At 50.4% G+C, this 21,321-nt stretch overlaps 1 protein-coding gene across 1 annotated transcript in view; it reads left to right on the top strand.

Moving 5' to 3' along the window:
* Nucleotides 1–21,321, top strand: part of PDE10A (phosphodiesterase 10A) — a 574,597-nt gene that overhangs the window by 70,792 nt on the left and 482,484 nt on the right. The window lies entirely within an intron of this gene.

Below are 21,321 nucleotides of genomic sequence, written 5' to 3'. Positions count from 1 at the left end.
ATTGTGCTGTAGTTTGGACATTCTTTGGCGTTTTCTGCATAGCACGTGTCAAAATTTGTAACTAAAGAGTTAATTTTCTGTGTTTATACATCTTTCTCTAGGCACTGGACTGGAAGCGGGTGGAGGGCAGGCGTGGGACGTGTTTCTGCTCTCTGCTGTACATCCCCACCCAGCACGTATTACATCTGCAGGTTCACAGCGGGTCTCAATCTTTGTAGAATGAGTTAATAAACAGTGAGAGTTAGACTGGTATTAGTTTATTGCGTCTGATCATCACTAGATGTCATCTCTAGTCAAAATGTGGCAGAGGATCATGACCTCAAAGGTTTTTCTTCAAGTTGCTTCCAAAGTACTTTTCAGCAGTTGTTGTTTAGTTGCTATGGTGTGTCTGACTCCTCGTGACCTCAGGGACTGTAGCCCGCCAGGCTCCTCTGTCTATGGAATTTTCCAGGCAGGAATACTGGAGTGGGTTGCCATTCCCTTCTCCAGGGGATCTTCCCGACCCAGGGGCTGAACCCACAACTCCTGCATTGCAGGCAGGTTCTTTACCACTGAGCCACCTAAATCCCAGTAGCTGAGAGCTAGCTCCCAAGTTAGCCAGCACGCTTGCACTCAAGGCACAGATTGGTCTGGCACTGGAGTGTGTGACCTGAGAGCCGTGTGTGAGGATGCTGCTGGCAGCCTGCACAGACCAGCAGAGCAGTGCCAGGCTGGGGCAGTGGCAGTAGGGTCTGGGGTAGATCTGGATCAGATGACTTGGAGAGGTGCCCTCAGAAGGGAGGGCGCGCTGGGTGCGGCCCTCCCAGCCGACTAGGCTCCCCTCCTGGCCGCCTCCTCCACCGGCTCCTCAGCTTTCCCACCCCCGGGGCCAGACGGCCCCGTCCTCGTGACTCTTCTCTCTCCTCTTGTCTGCACGGACCTGTCTCTGGATGGTTTCACCCAGGCTCAAGTGTTTAGATCCTGTCGATACCCAGATGTCTCCCAAAAGTGCGTTATCTTCCGGAACTCTCCTCGGAGCTTCAGCTTAGAAATCCAGCTGCCAGAAGCCCTGCCCAAACAGCAACCGCCCTTGCCTCAAGCTTCCAAGTCTGAGGGTCCCTCCTTTCTGCAGGCAGTTCGACTCACAGACACTCTGAGCGGCGAGGAGATCCTTTTGCTTCTCCTGTTCCTCTTGCGTCTGGAGCCACAGGAAAACGCCCACATTGTTGTCCACGCCTCCCACGTCCCTCAGTCATGTCCAGCTCTTTGCGACCCCACGGACTGTAGCCCGCCAGTTTCCTTGTCCAGGGGATTCTCCGGGCAAGAATACTGGAGTGAAGTGAAAGTCCCTCAGTCGTGTCTGACTCTTTGCCACCCATGGACTGTAGCCTGCCGGGCTCCTCCGTTCGTGAAATTCTCCAGTTAAGAATACTGGAGTGGGTTGCCATTTCCCTCTCCAGAGAATACTGGAGGGGTTGCCATTTCCTCCTCAGGCAGATCTTCCTGACCCAGGGATCGAACTCGTGTCTCTTACGTCTCCTGCGTTGGCAGGAGGGTTCTTTACCACCAGCACCACCTGAAGAGCCCCACACTGCTGTCAACTGATGGTTGAACATCTCAAGGTAGCTGTTATATGTCTTTCGGTGTCTTCTCTAAGCACATTCTCGTGTTTCTGGGCTTCTAATAGATATTCGCCGTATGTGTGTTATGTGTAAATCATGGTGCTGGGTGCTTCGGTTACTGAAACGACAGTCACAGAGGCCGTCCTCTGCATCTCACGGCTCGGTGGGGACGGCAGGGTTGGTCCTGTGTCATCTGGGACATGGCCCACGTGCTGCAGCAGAGACCCCAAATGCAAGATGAGGTGCTGCTGCGGGGGTCTGGCCAGCGGTGTCTGTGTAGTTTCCTGGAAGCGTGTGGGAACAGAGTGTGGAGGGTCAGTAGGACTCAGCCGCATGGGGCAGGGTGGCTGAGAGACCTTGTGGGCAACAGCAGGCAGGGCTGCCAGGACATGTGCAGGGCCCGGGAGGAGCTTGCTTTTGTGGAGTGAGGCCCCTGTGAAGGTTGTCTCAGTTCCCCGGGCCGCTATGATGAAGTGCCACAAGCTGGGTGACTTGAACAACAGCCTGGAGGCCAGAGGCCCACAGGTGAGGTTGGGCAGAGCCCTGCCCCTCCCTCTTGCAGTGGCTCTGGCGCCCCGGGCTCGCAGCAGCCTCGTGTGTCCTGCCTCCGTCTTCACAGGGCCGCCTCCCTTCTGTGTCTCTGCGTCTCCATCTTCTGCTCTAACCCACTGTGTCGGACTGGGTCGGTGCCGGTGGAGGGTGACCTCATTTTAACATGCTCACCTCTGCAGAGACTGCATTTCCAGATGCGTTCATCCATGGGGACTGGGGGTAGGACTCCACCATGAGTTCTGGGGGGCCACAGTTCAACGCACAACAAGTGGAGTGGAAATTCGGTGGGAGGGTGCTCTCGAAGTGAACCTCCACTCCTCTGAAATCCAAACTGTGAAATTCAGCCTATTTCTTAGGCCAGTGGCTCGAAGTCCTGGCTGCTTATCAGAAACTCCTGGAGATCTTTTGAAAACGCAGATGTCACACTTCTAGACAAACCTGTATCCGAATCCCCTGAGAGCTCCCCTGGTATTTCTGATACTCAACCAGGCCTAGAGCCACTCATCTGGCTGACAAGGGCCTGTGAAGGGCTTCTCCATCTTACGACATTGGTTCTAGGACACCTCGGGGTCTGGAAGAGCCATGAACAAGTGTTTTCTAGTGTTTCCGTCTGAAAACGCGGCCCTCCAGATTGCCCATCATCCTCCCAATGTTGCATGGCCAGCCCAAGCCCGGGGGGGCCATTACCTGCTTCCTCTGTTAGCACTTCCCCAGTGGATGTGATTCAGGGGGCTCCCTTTCACAGTAGCCAGGTCTGCTCTTGGCTCCAAGTCGAGCCTGTGGTCGATTGAAACTCTTCCTGAGTCTTTTCCACACGAATGGCTGTAAATCCAGGTTTTCCCCATCCGGTACTTGTGCAATCGATTTTTGGCTCCTAAATGCAGGCCTTGACACATATCTCTGTTTAATTTCATCTTGTGGCTTTAGTCAAGTGTTCTAGCCTGTCGGGGCCTCTGTAGTTCAAGTCTGTCGTTTATCTTGTTAGCTACATCTCATAAGTCTGTCATCTGCAGATTGGATAAGCATGTCTTTTCTGGCTTCACCAAAATTGCTGTAAAACAGGTTGAATGTGTCCCAGAGAGAGAGACATGATATTCCTCCAGAGACCGATCTCCAGTGGCAGAACTGTCAGTACGTAGTTTGTAAATCAGCTCCTGCATCCAACCAGTTCCTGGTCCAGCCATATTTTATTCTCAGAGAGTTCTTTGAAACTTCTGTATTGAGGAGGTGATGCAGACTTAGAATTAGTCCCTGAAGTACAAGTCAAGAAGACCAAAGAGTGGCCACAAGTCTGACTGGGGGCCGTGCATACATCAGCTGGGCTGCACCAAGGAAACTCAGGCCACAAACAAAGGATTTTTATTGTCAACTCTGAACCGAAACCCGTCAGTGAGTCAGCAAAGCACCAGAGGACTCTGTGCTGAGCAACAGATTCAGAGTCCACATAAGCACAATTTTTTAAGCTAGACGCTCGAACATGGTATCAAGGTTGCTACAACTCTGAACTCTATTTAAGTTAAAAAAAAAATACCGGGAAGGTTCAGCTGCACTTAGAGATCCTTTCTTGAAGTCCTGCTGTAGGTTTGTCGTGGTCTTGCGGGCTCTGCAGGATATTCTCATATTACCTCCTGGGGCAACGGAAGGACACGAAGGCAGGCGGGATGGGGCACTTAGAGGGTAGGGTGGAGATCCAGCCGCCCAGCTGTGTGGATGCATAAGGTGAGGAGTTCGGGCTCCTGAGAAGGACGTATCGGCTTCAAACGTTAGCACTGCAGTTGACTGCTGTGTGACCTCTAAGTTTATTCACTTCTCTGAGCCTCATCCTGGCCATCAGCCAAGTGTTGACCTGAACAGAAGCCAAACTAATGAGATTGTGAAGATGAGATGAGATGTATGGAAAGAGTCTGACTTAGGAGCGGGCCCAGCACATAGTCTCTTCTATGAAGGTTTGACAAATAAAGGTAATAGGAAGTGACTCTCACTAGTCAAGGCTATGGTTTTCCCAGTAGTCATGTATGGATGTGAGAGCTGGACTATAAAGAAAGCTGAGCACCAAAGAATTGATGCTTTTGAACTGTGGTGTTGGAGAAGACTCTTGAGAGTCCCTTGGACTGCAAGGAGATCCAACCAGTCCATCCTAAAGGAAATGAGTCCTGAGTATTCTTTTTTTTTTTTTTAAATTTTATTTTATTTTTAAACTTTACATAATTGTATTAGTTTTGCCAAACATCAAAATGAATCCACCACAGGTATACATGTGTTCCCCATCCTGAACCCTCCTCCCTCCTCCCTCCCCATACCATCCCTCTGGGTCGTCCCAGTGCACTAGCCGCAAGCATCCAGTATCGTGCATCGAACCTGGACTGGCAACTCGTTTCTTACATGATATTTTACATGTTACAATGTCATTCTCCCAAATCTTCCCACCCTCTCCCTCTCCCACAGAGTCCATAAGACTGTTCTATACATCAGTGTCTCTTTTGCTGTCTCGTACACAGGGTTATTGTTACCATCTTTCTAAATTCCATATATATGCGTTAGAATACTGTATTTATGTTTTTCCTTCTGGCTTACTTCACTCTGTATAATAGGCTCCAGTTTCATCCACCTCATTAGAACTGATTCAAATGTATTCTTTTGAATGGCTGAGTAATACTCCATTGTGTATATGTACCACAGCTTTCTTATCCATTCATCTGCTGATGGACATCTAGGTTGCTTCCATGTCTTGGCTATTATAAACAGTGCTGCGATGAACATTGGGGTACACGTGTCTCTTTCCCTTCTGGTTTCCTCAGTGTGTATGCCCAGCAGTGGGGTTGCTGGATCATAAGGCAGTTCTATTTCCAGTTTTTTAAGGAATCTCCACACTGTTCTCCATAGTGGCTGTACTAGTTTGCATTCCCACCAACAGTGTAAGAGGGTTCCCTTTTCTCCACACCCTCTCCAGCATTTATTATTTGTAGACTTTTGGATCGCAGCCATTCTGACTGGTGTGAAATGGTACCTCATAGTGGTTTTGATTTGCATTTCTCTGATAATGAGTGATGTTGAGCATCTTTTCATGTGTTTGTTAGCCATCTGTATGTCTTTTTTGGAGAAATGTCTATTTAGTTCTTTGGCCCATTTTTTGATTGGGTCGTTTATTTTTCTGGAGTTGAGCTGTAGGAGTTGCTTGTATATTTTTGAGATTAGTTGTTTGTCGGTTGCTTCATTTGCTATTATTTTCTCCCATTCTGAAGGCTGTCTTTTCACCTTGCTAATAGTTTCCTTTGATGTGCAGAAGCTTTTAAGGTTAATTAGGTCCCGGAAATGAGTCCTGAGTATTCATTGGAAGGACTGATGATGAAGCTGAAACTCCAGTACTTTGGCCACCTGATACGAAAAACCGACTCATTGGAAAAGACCCTGATGCTGGGAAAGATTGAAGATGGGAGGAGAAGGGGATGACAGAGGATGAGATGGTTGGATGGCATCACCAACTCAATGGATATGAGTCTGAGCAAACTCCAGGAATTGGTGACAGACAGGGAGGCCTGGTGTGCTGCAGTTGCAAAGAGTCGGACACAACTGAGCGGCTGAACTGAACTGAACTGAAGTGACTCTAAGCCAGAAAAAAAGGACATTAGTAGAACTGACAGAATTTTAATCATGGCTCTTAAGGACTTAAGGAAACTGTGTCGACATCGATTTCCTGCTCGTGGTCATTGTACTGTGGCTGTGCAACATTTGGGAGGCTGAAGGACTTTATGTTCTTTCTGCAGCCCTTGTGTAAGTGTGTGATTATTTCAAACTGAAGTTTAAGAAGTGTAAACATCAACTTCTTTAACATGCATGTCTACTCCACTCTATAGGCATCTCCTACCTGAGGAGAGAGACAGGTATAAACTGAGACCATTACAGAACAATGCATGGTTGTTACAGATGATCCAGTGGAGGCAGAAAAGAGCATAGCTCACCAGCAAGAGCCCCATGCCGTGTGCCTGGAGATTCTTCCCAGCCTCCTGGTCAGCCTTCCCTCAGACAGAGTCCCCGCTCTGCCGTGGGGACGTGTCTTCAGTTTGCATGTGATTGAGTTGTCAGGGCCTTTCCTGAACTCCCTCCAGGAAGGGTGAAGCCACACCCTCACGAAAGAGTGCCCTGAGCAGCCGGAGGTGCTGGGGTCAGCAGAGACTGCTGCTCGGAGGGGCGGAGGAAGCTGGAGCTGGGCACAAGCTCTAAACTTCACAGAGGGAACCGGGGCCCAAGTCCAGATGAGCGCGAGCCTGGAGGAGGAGCTGGCACAGCCGGTTGCCAACTGTGCCAACGTCTTCTCCCAGCCAGGGCGGCCAGCGGCCCACAGGGCAGTCCAGGCTGTTTGCCGGGGCCGTGTCCTTTCCTCGGGCATGAGGAAGCTGCCCTGGTGAGGTTTTCTGCAGGAGTGCCTGGTCCTACCCTCGTGACGCAATCACCTCTCAGAGGTGACTGACTGCATCACGCGGACACAGATCTGAGTCACAAAGGCCCCGGCACCCTCCGACACCTGAGTCCCAGCCACCCACGCCGGAAGCTCTGACATGACCTTGTCATCCACATAAGCCGGGACATCTCAAAAGAGGGACGAAGACAGGACACAAAGACAAAAGGGCTCTAAATGTTGCACCGCCAAACGTAAAGCCGCTCTCAGAGAGTTTGCTAGAGCCCTTCCCAACATGCTTAAAATGAGGCAGGAAATCGAAGGCCTTTACGGAACACAACGGAGGACACATTAAGAGGGGCTGAAAATGCTCTCAGGGCTGTCAGCCACTCATCATACAACGTGTTCAAGGTTTACTACTTAAAAAAAAATCAACTAGAAAGAAAATGTTGGAGAGGAGGAGAGCCTGTTTCCTAGAATTTGAAAGGGCATCTGACAGTCTGGGAACCAGGGGTGGTGAATAAAACGGAAATACCGTTTAGACCTGCTCGAGGGGCAATGGCTACAGATGTCTTCAGAAATGCACACACCGGGTCCCTGATGCCATCTCAGTTGAAAGCGACCACAGCTCTGCAGCTGTAGATGGAGTCGTGTCTGAAGTAACAGGGGTCTGACATCACTGTGCTGTGACTCAGCCCGTTTATCCTCTTAGCTGTCTAAGAGGATAAACAAGGGTCCCACCCTTGCCTTTCTAGTGCTGCTTCTCAGAGAGCAGCAGGCAGCTTCCCTGTGTGCCCAGAGACCCCCGGAGAAGCTGGGAGTACACACAGAGGAAAAGAAAGAACCTGTGATTGTATTTGTTCTCAGAGCAGTGAGTGAACGCGCTTGTGAGAGCAGTTTTATATTCCCAGCAAAGTTGAGCTGAAGGTACAGAGTTCCCATCGAACCCCCCCATGCACCGCCTCCCCCACCACCTGGATGTTCGTTACCGTCGGTGAACCTGCCCGACACATCGTCAATGGTGGTTTCAATGGTTTCTATGTTTTTGTATAAGGAGAATGGAGCAGAGTGGTTCTGGACACAACTCATTAACTCCTCATGAAACCTAAACATAGGAGGGTCAAAAATTGGAAATTATGCATACTGGAAAAGACACAGTTTAAAGGACCGTCTCCAACCTGGGGGGAAGGGGCTGTACCAGGTATTCTCACCTAGCTCAAGCATGGCGAAATTGAAAGGAAACTGACTCTTGGGTTAGTTCCCACTTCCAAAGGTCCCTGACACGGGTCTACAGAGAGGGCTCACACCAGGACGAGAAGACACCAGACTGGGCTATGGAGAGGGCTCACACCAGGATGAGAAGGAGACACCGGACTGGGCTATGGAGAGGGCTCACACCAGGATGAGAAGGAGACACCGGACTGGGCTATGGAGAGGGCTCACACCAGGATGAGAAGGAGACACCGGACTGGGCTATGGAGAGGGCTCACGCCAGGATGAGAAGGAGACACCGGACTGGGCTATGGAGAGGGCTCACGCCAGGATGAGAAGGAGACACCAGACTGGGTTATGGAGAGGGCTCACGCCAGGATGAGAAGGAGACACCGGACTGGGCTATGGAGAGGGCTCACACCAGGATGAGAAGAAGACACCGGACTGGGCTATGGAGAGGGCTCACACCAGGATGAGAAGGAGACACCGGACTGGGCTATGGAGAGGGCTCACACCAGGATGAGAAGGAGACACCGGACTGGGCTATGGAGAGGGCTCACACCAGGATAAGGAGACACCAGACTGGGCTATGGAGAGGGCTCATGCCGGGACGAGAAGGAGACAACATCAGAAGTAGATATCTTGCCCAAGATGCTGGACCTGACTCGCACGGTCATTTATAATGTTTTCTTGACTTCTTGGGCCTTAGCATATAAAGCAGCTGCTTCTGTCATGGACACAATTCTATGCTAGTTTTTAGAACTCAGTCCAGTTGTTGGATGTGTGGCCACTTACCTGCATCTAATAAAGATAAGGACTGGTCCAGAACAGATGCAGTCAGATGGCCTGGGATAGACTAGGCTACACCTGATAGAAGTTTTTGGCTTAAATTCTTGTTTATGATTTTGCTAATGTTCTAGTTTTATATAATTTCTGCAATAAAGTCAGCTGCCCCCAAATTACTCTAAACACACTCATATGAAACACAAGTATTTGACCACCTCAATGGCACCCCACTCCAGTACTCTTGCCTGGAAAATCCCATGGACGGGGGAGCCTGGTAGGCTGCAGTCCATGGAGTCGCTAAGAGTCGGACACGACTGAGCGACTTCACTCTCACTTTTCACTTTCCTGCATTGGAGAAGGAAATGGCAACCCACTCCAGTGTTCTTGCCTGGAGAATCCCAGGGACGGGGGAGCCTAATGGGCTGCTGTCTATGGGGTCGCACAGAGTCGGACACGACTGAAGTGACTTAGCAACAGCATGTGTGTGTGTGTATATATATATATATATATATATATATATATATAGCCTATTTTACAAAAAGAAATGAAAAATAGAGGATTTAGAACATGACTTGAATAGCTGAGGTCACCATCCCGAGGCCATTGATCTCCTATTGGTCATCTCTCATTCCCTCCCCCGTCTGTGTCTCTGCTGTTTTCTTGTCTAAAAGCAAGTGCCATCAGCAACCAACCGGCGCCCTTTTGTCGCCTTTCAGGAGAGTCCTGTTTCCAGGGTTTGCTGCTGTCCACTGGAAAGCAAGAAACAGCAGTCTCCGCTGGATTGAAAGTCCATGAGATGATTCTTTTTTTTTTTTGCAAAGTATCACAGAGCTCTTCTAGTTTCTGTGTAAATGATTCCTTAAATTAGATTTAGCTAAGGTCACTGGGAGGCCGTGGTTCAACCTTGCCCTCTGAGGGGGTCATCCCCCTGCGTTGTGCTGGCCACCATCTCTTGAGGTGTCCGTGGATCGCCAGGACTCAGTGACCTGGGAGGGAGAGCGGTGAGAGGTCCCTGCCCAGGAGTTGGACCTGAGTAACTGGATGAAACCCAGGAAACTTCCCACTAGACCACCAGGGGCTAGAAGCTAGAGGCAGAGTTTCCCTGACTCTTACCTGGTTTGAAAGCAGGAATGTTTGAAGGAGGCAAAACCTGTGAAAGCAGGTATAAAGTCTGCCACTGGAGACACAGCACAGCACAGTCCCAATGAGGAGGGACGCTGAAAAGAGATGATTTAAATGTTTACACAGGACGGTCTTTCTGGGTCTTGGTTTACCTTTGGACAATGATCTTGCTGCTTGCTTCACTCCTGACCAGTCCTAGGACCCTTCCCAAGATGCCTGCGCAACTTTCTGCTACGATGGATCCCACCGCAGAGGCCTGTGGGTGCACGTCCACACTTATTATGGGGTGGTGCCCCTCCATTTTTGACCCCCAAGAGGCCCCCCTGTGCGGTGCAGGACAGGGACGTCTTCCTTGACCTCAGGAGCGGGCACCTTGTCTCTACTTCAGCAGAGCTCAGCCTCTGCCACTAGCTCTGTCCTTGGAGTGTCTGGATGGGAACAAAGCTTCAGCTTGACTCCGCCTCACAAACACCAGCTGTCCAGCCCAGGGGCGTGTCCGTCTCCTGCCTTGCCAGCACAGAGCAGGCACTCAGGAAATGCTCTTGGGGAACCATCTCTTAGGGTATCCGTGTATCCAGAGGACCCAGCACAGAGCGAGTGCACCGGAAATGTGGCAGAGGGAGGGGAGGATTCAGTGAGTAAAAGAAATAAGCCTTTTGGGTCCCTTGTGAGGAAAAGCTCCTGGACCTTTGGCCTAGGGCTTCCTTAGAGTTTCTCGATACCTGATACCATTCTGATTGGAGGGCCCTGGGTGGGGAAAGGACCCGAATCTCTGGGACATTTTCCTGTGCTGAGAGCAGGAGAAGCCCAGGCAAGTGCAGGTTTTATCCAGATCTCCCAATGTGCGCCGTGACGAAGCTCAGAAGCTGCCTCGTGAACCAAACACCACCCCCCCAGACTTGGTGCTCCCCAGCCCCCACTGTCCAGTCCACACAGCAGAGGCAAACCAAGGCGTCCAGGACGGTTTTTCCTTCCATGGAGACCAGTGAATTTCACCAAGGAATGTCCCTGCTCGGGGATGTGCTGCACTCGGCTGAACCCATCAGGAGATGCCTGCTTAGAATGCGCTTTTGGGTAAACAGCAGTTCATGCAAACAGTCCTCTAGGACTTCTGCATGGGCCCTGTAATCCTCCTTCTCGGAGGCAGTGCTGCCCAGTGACATGGATCGTGGATCCTGCCTTCTGTGCAGGAGTGATGTCAACCCCGAGCTCTGAGAGCTGCTAGTCATCACCATGGCTTTTGGACCTCAACCCTGCAGCCTCTCACTCCTCAGAGTTCATCTCTTGTGGGTTTTCCTGGGTATCACAGAGGCAACCTTAACCCTGAATTCATGGAAGTTACACAAGATGTATACCTTCCCTCATAGCTCAGTTGGTAAAGAATCCAACTCCTGCAGTGCAGGAGACCCTGGTTCGATTCCTGGGTCAGGAAGATCCCCTGGAGAAGGGATAGGCTACCCACTCCAGTATTCTTGGGCTTCCCTGGTGGCTCAGCTGGTAAAGAATCTGCCTGCAATGTGGGAGACATGGGTTTGATCCCTGGGTTGGGAAGATCCCCTGGAGAAGGGAAAGGCTGCCCACTCCAGTATTCTGGACTGGAGAATTCCATGGACTGTATAGTCCATGGGGTTGCAAAGAGTCGGACACAACTGAGCCACTTTCACTTTCACACAAGACATATGCAAAGATCAGGGCTCCAAAACCATGGTAAGCACTTGTCTGTGACGGGATGACTTTTGCATTAGTGCTTGATGTCTGCCTTGTTCATAAGTGTGGATGCCATCATTATTCACATGTTCTCCCTGAGGTTTCTTACGGTTCCTCACCCGGAGGGTGAAGCCTCTCCAGTGCTCCATCAGTTTTAGTTTGTCTTTAAACAGTGCTCCTCTCCTTCAGTTCAGTTCAGTCGCTCAGTCGTGTCCGACTCTTTGTGACCCCATGAATCGCAGCACTCCAGGCCTCCCTGTCCATCACCAACTCCCGGAGTTCACCCAAACTCATGTGCATCGAGTTGGTGATGCCATCCAGCCATCTCATCCTCTGTCGTCCCCTTCTCCTCCTGCCCCCAATCCCTCCCAGCATCAGAGTCTTTTCCAATGAGTCAACTCTTCTCATGAGGTGGCCAAAGTACTGGAGTTTCAGCTTCAGCATTATTCCCTCCAAAGAAATCCCAGGGCTGATCTCCTTCAGAATGGACTGGTTGGATCTCCTTGCAGTCCACGGGACTCTCAAGAGTCTTCTCCAACACCACAGTTCAAAAGCATCAATTCTTCGGCGCTCAGCCTTCTTCACAGTCCAACTCTCACATCCATACATGACCACAGGAAAAACCATAGCCTTGACTAGACGGACCTTTGTTGTCAAAGTAATGTCTCTGCTTTTGAATATGCTGTCTAGGTTGGTCATAACTTTCCTGGCACTCCAATTAAAAGTATGTTAGAGCTTTCCCTCTACCTTCCGCAATCTCTCCCCCGTACTGCGGTCCCTTTAATTACCTTATCCATGGTGGAATTCATAGGTGGCTGTGCAGAGATCAAGGCCCTTTCGGAGAGGAGACAGCTTCATGGGAAACTTGCTCTGTGGAATCAGACCAGGACTCCATCAAACTCTTGTGGTAATTTCATGTAAATCCTGTAATTTCACAGCTGCATCTTTTAACCTGTATGTACCTTTATTAACACACTACATTTCAAAGACACCAAAGGCTGGTCTAATTTGTGTCACAGAATTATAATCATCACCCAGCGCATAGCAAGGTTTCCAAATAGAAGCTCTTTATAGAGGCTTTCACAGAGTTCTCTCATAGTCCTCTCAACAGGGCTGTGATGGGGAAACACCACGTTCTCAAGTTAAAACCTGGTTTCTTGCAGTCAGATCCCGCCACAGACATCTGGATTTTGAGCTGCCTTTGGCGGGCCTGGCTGTCGTGTGGTCTTCGGTTGCCTGTTACGGACACTGGAGATCACAACAAATCACTTTTTGCACCTTCCGTGTGCTCGTTGCAGATTCTCCTTTGTTTAAGCAAATAAAATAGTTGTACAAATTTTGATTCAAAGACTCCTGTTCATCTCACGAGTCCTGTCCAGCCGTGGGCTTTGCTATTAGTAGTCATTCATTCACGAGCGTTACTTTTTTGGTGCCGTAAAAAGTGAGCCGGAGGGTGCTTTGTCCCAGCCCTGCTTCTAAGAGGAGAAACTGTGGTGAGGGGAGAGAGAATTGGTACAGCCATGGAGGAGACACATGATCTCAGTCCCAGGAGAGCTGCAGACTCCAGTCTTCCTCTTACTGGTTTGGAGGGCAGGCGGGGTGGAAAGTCAGGAACTGCTAACTGATGTTTGGGTGTCCTGAGGCGGCTGTAACAGAGCACGGCAGACTTGGAGACTTCATGAATCGGACATTGATGCTTCCCACAGCCCTGGAAGCCTGAAGTCCACAATCAGGGTGTCCTAGGGCCACAGTCCCTCAAAGGCCTCCAGCAGGGTGCTTCCTGCCTCCTCCAGTTCCTGGTGACCCCAGGCGTCCGCTCTGCTTCCAACCTCACACGGCCCCTCCCTGGTGTCCGAGGCTCAGACCCAGCCTCGTAACTTTTGACTTGCCTCTTGATGGTCTTCTTTTGATATTTCCAGGTGTTCGTTGGTGCTCCCAATTTGGCAGTGCTTTAAATGCTTTACAACTGTCTTCTTGCTCACTCTGTGCTGAAGTGTCCATTTGAACCCCAGCCCAGGCCAGCCCAGGTCAGCCCAGGACTGCGGTCTCATTAGAGGCACATTTCACATTTTCCCCTCAAGGCACCAAGGCCACTGTGAAGTGCTTCCATCGGTGTCCTTCCACGGGTCTCCTCTTCCTCTTCATGGGCTCGCAGAGCATCTTCCGGGCTCTGGCTGTACGCGCCCTGGCCCGTCCTTGCTTGGCACGGGCGAGCCCGAAGCCCGTCTCAGGCCTTCCCGCCTGGTCCCTGGAGCATCGGGGCAGTGCGCAGCGATAGGGCTCTCCAGTGCAGGGACAGACGGGGGCCTCTCACACCTGGGACCTCACTTCTGTACGCAGCTGTGCATGTACGAGGACTTGAAAAGCACTTTATCTAGCCTTTTCTGCTCGTATTGTGGCAAGAGTGTTTTCAGGCTCTCTACCCTACAGATATTAAGAAATGTGATTTCATTTATCTTTACAGTTTCCTTGGCATCCTGTACAGCTCATTGTAGGCATTCGATAAATATTCAAGGAGATGAATAAACACACATAAACTCATATAAAATATATAAACTCTCATAGTTAAACTTAGCCATTTCTGTCATTTCTCTGTACAGATACAGCAGTGTCCCATATCCGTGGGTTCACTTTTTAAGGTGCCAGTTACCCACAGCCAACCTTGATGCAGACACATTAAATGGAAAAGTCCAGAAGTAAGCAATTCATAAGTTTTGACGGGTCCCTTCTGAGCCGCAAGGTGGAATCTGTTCTCTCCAATCCACTCGGTACACGGTCATCCCTTTGTCCAGCATGTCAGCCCGGTAGGCACTTAGGAGCCCGCAGCTGTCAGACGGACGGTTGAGGCGTCACGGGGCTGGTGTTGGAGCGACTGATATACTTACTCGTGGCCCCAAAGTGCCAGAGGACTGATGCTGGCCACTGTTCTGCCACAGAGAAGCCGGAAAGTGCGTCTTCAGAGTGAAAAAATGAAAGTTCATCAGTAAGGAAAGAAAAAGTACGTGCTGAGGTTGCTGAGATCTACTGTTAAGAATGAATTTTCTATCTGCAATGTTTTAAAGAAGGAAAAGGGGAGCTGTACTGGTGCTGCTGCTGCACCAGGTGGCGCTAGTGGTGAAGAGCCCGCCTGCCGAGCAGCTGCCGAGCAGGAGATGTGAGACGCAGGCTCCACCCCCGGGTCGGGAAGGCCCCCTGGAGGAGGGCATGGCAGCTCACTCCAGTATTCTTGCCTGGAGATTCCCATGGACAGGGGAGCCTGGTCCATAGGGTCACAGAGTTGGACGTGACTGAAGCGACTTAGCCCGTATGTACAGGAAAGAAGATGGTATATATGGGATCCGGTACCACAGTGGGTTTCAGGGGTCTTATGGTGTTGGAGAAGACTCTTGAGAGTCCCTTGGACTGCAAGGAGATGCAACCAGTCCATTCTAAAGGAGATCAGCCCTGGGATTTCTTTGGAGGGAATAATGCTGAAGCTGAAACTCCAGTACTTTGGCCACCTCATGCGAAGAGTTGACTCATTGGAAAAGACTCGGATGCTGGGAGGGATTGGGGGCAGGAGGAGAAGGGGACGACAGAGGATGAGATGGCTGGATGGCATCACCGACTCGATGGACATGAGTTTGAGTGAACTCCGGGAGTTGGTGATGGACAGGGAGGCCTGGCGTGCTGCGGTTCATGGGGTCGCAAAGAGTCGGACACGACTGAGCGACTGAACTGACTGACTGGGGTCTTGGAATGTGTCGTCCTGTGGACAGGGAGGGACAGCTGTACTGATGTAGAAACAGATGCAGGATCAGAGGACGCGGCAAGTGAGTCCTTTTGTCCTCTTGTCCTCCGCTCCGCACGCACACGCACCTGTATATCTGCATACACAGCACAGCCCAGGTCTAAGAGCGCAACAGAGCACACTACTCAGCTAGCACTGCCCTCTGCTGCGGCCAGCGGGTGGGCGGGCACAGCCCAGGAAACCTCGTTCAACTGTGACCATTACCAGCCACCCGTCCTACCCACAGATGCTGCCTCCATAATCTGAACTGGTCTCCAGCCCTTCCCAGGGCTTCCAGGCGATTCCAAAAGGCCACCCTTCCCCCAACTTCACCATCAAACCCAGCACACACACAGGCAGGCACCTGTTCACTTGTGGACTCCGATGCTTAACAACCAGGCTCTGATCTTGACCTTTCTTTGCTGGTCTTGACTATGTGTTCACTTACGCTTCCAGCGGATTCTTAAAAAGAGATTGACATACGATTTGGAATCGTAGTAAAAATCCAGAAAATCACAATATACGCACCTAGAACTTGCCGGCCTGAGGCTGATGTAGCTTCTTTATTTGGCCTACACTGCCATCTAGTGGTGAGATTCTGCATAGACGTGCAGTTTATACCCCGTGCTGCGTAGTCCCACAGAATTGTGTTAATTACACCCTACACCACAGCATATATAAACCTTGCAATTAGGATGCCACTGTCTTCCCTCCCTCTGTGTCTGTATCCTTCCCCTGTGTTCTTTGCTGTCTTCTTTCCAATTAATCCTGGAGCCCCCACCGCTGAACATGTTTGCAGTAATTTTCCTAAACAAAGCCTGGCACATTGTCTTGTTCAATTAATCTCATCCTTTGTTTTCCAGTCGCTAAGCTGTGTCCAACCTTTGCGACTCCTCTGTGGACTGCACCACACCAGGCTTCCCTGATCTTCACTGTCTCCCGGAGCTTGCTCAAACTCATGTCCTTCGAGTCGGTGATGCCACCCAACCATCTCATCCTCTGTTGCCCCCTTCTCCTTTTGCCTTCAATCTTTCCCAGCATCAGGGTCTTTTCCAGTGAGTTGGCTCTTCACATCAGGTGGCCAAAATATTGGAGCTTCAGCTTCAGCATCAGTTCTTCCAATGAATGTTCAGGGTTGATTTTTTTTTTTTTAAGATTGACTGGTTGGATCTCCTTGCTTTCCAAGGGACTCTGAAGAGTCTTCTCCAGCACCATGATTTGAAAGCATCAAGTTTTCAGCACTCAGCTTTCTTTATGGTCCACTTCTCACATCCATACATGACTATTGGAAAAACCATAGCCTTGACTATATGAATATTTGTAGGCATAATGATGTCTCTGCTTTTTAATATGCTGTCTAGGTTTGTGATAGCTTTTCTTCCAAGAAGCAAGCATCTTTTAATTTCATGGCTGAAGTCACCATCAGCCATGATGATTTTGGGTGATTTTGGAGCCCAAGAAAATAAAGTCTGTCACTGTTTCCATTTTTTCCCCATCTATTTGCCATGAAGTGATGGGACCAGATGCCATGACCTTGGTTTTTTGAAGGCTGAGTTTTAAGCCAGCTTTTTCACTCTCCTCTTTCACCTTCTTCAAAAGGCTCTTTAGTTCCTCTTCATTTTCTGCCATAAGGGTGGTGTCATCTGCATATCCGAGGTTATTGATATGTCTCCCCGCAATCGTGATTCTATCTTGTGATTGATCCAGCGCAGCATGTCTCATGATGCACTCTGCATAGAAGTTAAATAAGCAGGGCGACAACATACAGCCTTGATGTGCTCCTTTCCCAGTTTTGAACCGGGTTTGCTGTTGTGGTTGTTATCAGAAGGAGGTCAGTTACCCTGATGTGGGTTAATTCCCGCGTCCCTCCTAACTGTGTGAAAGGCATTTTACAGAAGTCACTCCAGCAACATTAAGACTAAGTTTATACCACCTTTTGCTTCCTTTGTGAGATTCAAACAAACCAAAGTGATTCAAATTGATTGAAATTAGGTGTGTAGTATATTTTCAAAGCAGAAGGTGGGAACTCAGGGGTGCCTGGCTCTCGGCGCAGACTCTGCCGCCCACCAGCTCTGTGCTGGGCAAACAGCTTAGACTCCGTGTCTCCCAAACAGACTGGGACTCAGTGGCCTTCAGACCCCTGACCACCTCTCTCCTGTGGTCCCTGAGTGGTGGCTAAGTGGGAGTCGAATTGAGGAGTCCCTCAATTTGAAATGGATGAAATGGATGGAAATTTCATCCAATTTCAAAATGGGTGAAAGATGCTCTTTTCGGTCCAAGTTTATGACATTTTTTAAAGTTTATTTTTAATTGGAGGGTGATTGCTTTACAGCGATGTGTTGGTTTCAAGTCCTAGGAAATTTTGAGAGAGAAACGTGACTTTTTTTTAATATAAACTTATTTATTTTAATTGGAGGCTAACTACTTTACAATATTGTATTGGTTTTGCCATACATCAACATGAATCCGCCACGGGTGTACACGTGTTCCCCATCCTGAGCCCTCCTCCCTCCTCCCTCCCCATACCATCCCTCTGGGTCATCCCAGTGCACCAGCCGTGAGCATCCTGTATCCTGCATCAAACCTGGACTGGCGATTCGTTTCATATATGATATTACACATGTTTCAATGCCATTCTCCTAAATCATCCCACCCTCTCCCTTTCCCTCAGAGTACAAAAGACTGTTCTATACATCTGTGTCTCTTTTGCTGTCTCACATACAGGGTTATTGTTACCATACTTCTAAATTCCATATGTATGCATTAGCATACTGTATTGGTGTTTTTCTTTCTGATTTACTTCACTCCGTATAATAAGCTCCAGTTTCATCCACCTCATTAGAACTGATTCAAATGTATTCTTTTTAATGGCTGAGTAATACTCCATTGTGTATATGTACCACAGCTTTCTTATCCATTCGTCTGCTGATGGACATCTAGGTTGCTTCCACGTCCTGGCTATTATAAACAGTGCTGCGATGAACATTGGGGTACACGTGTCTCTTTCAATTCTGGTTTCCTCAGTGTGTATGCCCAGCAGTGGGATTGCTGGGTCATAAGGCAATTCTATTTCCAGTTTTTAAGGAATCTCCACACTGTTCTCCATAGTGGCTGTACTAGTTTGCATTCCCACCAACAGTGTAAGAGGGTTCCTTTTTCTCCACACCCTCTCCAGCATTTATTGCTTATAGACTGAGAAACACGACCTTTAAATGCACACGCCCAGGTTTCTGTCCCCCAGCCCCCAGAGACCCCAGAAGACAGAGGCCTGGTGACGCACACGGTTGTTGGCTCTGGGGAGGGGTTGTCTCTGGGTGAGCACCCCATGATCTCCCAGCCCCCCGGCGGTGGCCAGGTCAGCGGTGTGCCTTCGCATGCTGCCCTGCTCGCCTCCTCTCCGCGGGCAGGACTACTGTGTTTGGGGAATGAATTCGGGCACACAGATGCTCTGGGTTCTTGTGCCTTTCTCTGTGTGGTCCTGGCTTATTGTGCAGCCTCCTCCCGGGACGAACAAACCGGGGAGACCCAGGGTTGGAGCTGATCCAGCACTGCAGTGTGTGTGACCTCTGCTTGAGGCCTGGACCTTTTCAGCCCAAGTCTAGATCGGGGATGAAGCTCCAGGACGTTCTGTATAACTTCCCACCTGGAGTAACCCTTTCTACTCCCTGAGCGCACTCAGCACCAGCACCTCCAGCCGGCCGCAGAGGGTTGATGGTAATGCTGCTTGTTCACAACCAAAGCCCGTGTCTGGGGCCCCACCCACCCCTCCCCCCTCTCCTGGCCACCTCTGGGCCAGGGACGTGGGGCCCCCAGGGGCGCCCTCCCTGTCACTCGGCCACTGCTTCCTGCAAACCTGGCCAGACTCGCGGGTGGACTCAGCAGTGACACTCGTTATCCTTCAAACCCAAGGCTGGGGCACTTCAAGTGCCCGTCCCAGCCTCGGTGCTCTTAACTTGCCCACCGTGGTAACCACCTTCGTGCTCGGTTCTGCAGTTCGCCTGCCGTCATGCCTGATGTCACGGACTCCTTCAGCCAGGACTCACCCTGAGCTATGACATGGTGAGCGTCCCGGGTTGGAGCAGTGGGCCCCGAGGACCACAGCCTAGTGGCTGAATCAGTCCATCAGTGAATCGGTGTCAGAACACTGGAGACATTCCGTGAAGACCTGTCAGGGGACCGTTAGAATCGAGGACTCCTCGTCTGACGCGGTCAGCGATGGCAGGAGTAGGCATCGGCCGCGTGTCCCAGTTTATTCAGTGTGGGGATCTTGTCACCAAGAGGATGTTTTGGCCAAAGAGCTGGTTCCTGCCTGAGGGGCCTCGCCACTCAGGAGGTGAAATGGAGCTGAAAGGCGGGTGTCAGCACTTGTGCGGGGTGAGTGAGGGGTACCGGGGGGCCACGGCCCGACTCCAGATCCACTGCGAGCTGCGAGGGACCCCACCACCCGGGATCTGGATTCTGCATGTTGTACAAATAGCAGCCCTGGGCAGCATCTTCCCACGTGACTTCTGTTTTTGCAACAGTGAGGAAGAAGGTGAAGGTGTGTGATGGGGTGGGGGGCAGTTGAACAGGCAGGGAGAAAAAAACAGTAATTCCCTTACCACCTCCTGCACAGCATGTGTTTCACTCAAATGCATTTCCCCAACCTGGAAATTGCTTGCTGCTCTGACCTCAGCTAGGAAACTATTTCTAAAGGATATGATTTGTTTGCAGTTAGAGAGTTGTTTGCATTTAGAGAGTGTTTTATTGCCATGCTGGATGGAGTTTAGATGTTATTTATTTAAACTTTTCTGGTTTTGAAGGATTGACCTTTTTTTGAAATTGGTTGTGATTTTCCATTCCCATCAGTCAGAGCCTTGCCTAACATTTGGTTCCGTCAGGAAGGTCAAGTGCCCTGGACAAGCCTACAGCCGTCCGGCTTCTTGCGTTTTCTGAGTGTACAACCGACCCTGAGTCTTTTCAAACTCTGGCTTTGTTTACTCTTTTTTCTTTTTTGTTAAAAAGAAAAAAATGTGGCTTTCATGGTTTAAAGAACAAAAAGAAAGGCTTGTGAAACTATACAGAAGGCTTCTTGAACATCAAAAGCTCTTAGGAAATGACAAAATGATGAGTTAAGTGTGAATGACTGAGAAACACACGGATTAAATTTCCCTTGAAATGCACATGGATTTAAGAATTAGGAGGCAAGGAGCCCTTGGCACCAAGGGCATCGCCCAGAAAGCTCGGTCGTAGGACTTGGCTGTGCCCACCCGGCCGCCAGCTGAGCCTGTTCCCAGCAGAAGGTCGTCACGTGGTGTGATCTCAGGACTGGAAGCTGAAACGCTGGCTGCCAGGGGAAGATGGCACCCTGGCCCTGCCGCAGGCCTTGGCACAGCTGGGGCGGGAGCAGAGGGACCCGTGAGGACCCCGAGCTCCAGGGAATGTCCGAGGGCTCGACAGGTACCATTCTCCCCTGAACTCCCCTCCCAGCCAGGCTGCCGCCTGACATTGGGCAGAGCTCCCTGTGCTGGACAGTAGGTCCTTGCTGATTATCCATTTTAAATATAGCAGTGTGTACACGTCCATCCCGAACGCTCTAACTGTCCCTTCCCTTCATCCTTCCCCTCAGCAACCATAGGTTTGTTCTCTAAGTCTGTGAGTCTCTGTTTTGTAAATAAGTTTATCTGTATCCTGTCTCGTTAGATTCTGCATCTGAGGGATGTCGTACAATGGTTCTGCTTCTCTGTCTGACTCTAGATCTATCCACGTTGCTGCCGATGGCACTTCATGGCTGGGTAATACTCCACTGTATGAGCACGCCACATGCCCTCCATCCCCCGCTGCAGATGGACACTCGGGCTGCCCCCACGTCTCGGCTGCTGGGAACAGCGCTGCAGTGAGCACTGGGGCGTGTGCGTCCTTCTGAGGCCGCGCTTGTCTCCAGACACGCGCCCGGGAGCAGGACCACAGGGTCACACGGGGCTCTGCTTTTAGATTCTTAAGGAACCTTCCAGGCTGTTCTCCGTAGCGGCTGCACCAATTTACATTCCCACCGACAGTGTGGGAAGGGCCCCTTCTCACCACGCCCTCTCCAGCATTTATTTGTGGAGCCCCAGACTCCACTTCTGGTGCCAACTCTGCGTCCGTCTGGGTCCTTGCAAGCAAAAGAAGCCACGCAGAAAATAGAACAGGGGAGA

This window comes from Bos taurus, chromosome 9 (assembly GCF_002263795.3).
Source record: "Bos taurus isolate L1 Dominette 01449 registration number 42190680 breed Hereford chromosome 9, ARS-UCD2.0, whole genome shotgun sequence".
NCBI classification, from domain to species: domain Eukaryota; kingdom Metazoa; phylum Chordata; class Mammalia; order Artiodactyla; family Bovidae; genus Bos; species Bos taurus.
The sequence above is the reverse complement of the archived record's forward strand: the minus strand, read 5'-3'. Positions and strand labels throughout refer to the sequence as shown.